General features: G+C 32.2%; 1 protein-coding gene across 3 annotated transcripts in view; it reads left to right on the forward strand.

Annotated features, from left to right (window-relative positions):
* Nucleotides 1–829, forward strand: part of LOC141452585 (uncharacterized) — a 156,140-nt gene that overhangs the window by 151,004 nt on the left and 4,307 nt on the right. The gene's annotated exons all lie outside the window — the stretch shown is intronic.

The following is an 829-nucleotide window of genomic DNA, read 5'->3' on the forward strand; positions in this document are numbered from 1 at the left end:
AACGAATGGCTATTTTTCAGACTTGGACAAATCCTATTATTCGGAAGGGATCAACAAACTAGAGCAGCGTTGGACGAAGTGTATAAGCCTAAAAGGAGAGTATGTTGAAAAATAAAAAAGATTTACCCCAAAAAATTAAGTAGTTTTTATTTTTGCTCGGACTTTTCAAACGACCCTCGTACAGTTTTGTCTGCCTTTCATTCAGATTTTGCTTATATTTGAAATTACTTTGCCATCATTTTGAGGACTAATCTTTAAGAAATTTTGTAGACACGAACTTACAAAAAATGGAGCTCGAGATTCCCTTAGAATCTTTCAAACGTTTAATTAAAAGGAGATTTGTTTCTGTCTAGTTATTGATTTTGCCAGCTCTAGTAAGAAATATTTCATTGGTTTAATTTAAAGCTGAACGAAGCTAGAATGCACTGCAGCCTCTGGACTATGTTATATTGTTACAAAGATGGTGATCTTTAGAGGAGCCTAGGACGAGAATAACTATACCTATTTCTATTAAATTTCATTGGTACAAATGAACAAATCGATTCCCTCTCTAGTGTTTGCCTATGACAGTTAACAGAACTGCATTTTATTATTAACTAATCTAAGGGAAAAACATCATTTAAGTCTTAAGTTACAGTTATTTGGCGATCCTCGATGATGACAATTTTTACACGGCTACTTTTCTCTCCTGTAGTTGCTAATGACTGGTTTAGCCCCAGTAAATAATATATTGTTCAATGTGATAGAAAACTGGCTATTTATATGATTCAGAGTACATTTATTAGATTTCTTAAGATAAAACAATTTTTTTTTTTCTTTTTTTGTTTAG

This window comes from Rhodnius prolixus, unplaced genomic scaffold (assembly GCF_049639745.1).
Source record: "Rhodnius prolixus isolate KJV_2025 unplaced genomic scaffold, Rpr scaffold_3, whole genome shotgun sequence".
NCBI lineage: Eukaryota > Metazoa > Arthropoda > Insecta > Hemiptera > Reduviidae > Rhodnius > Rhodnius prolixus.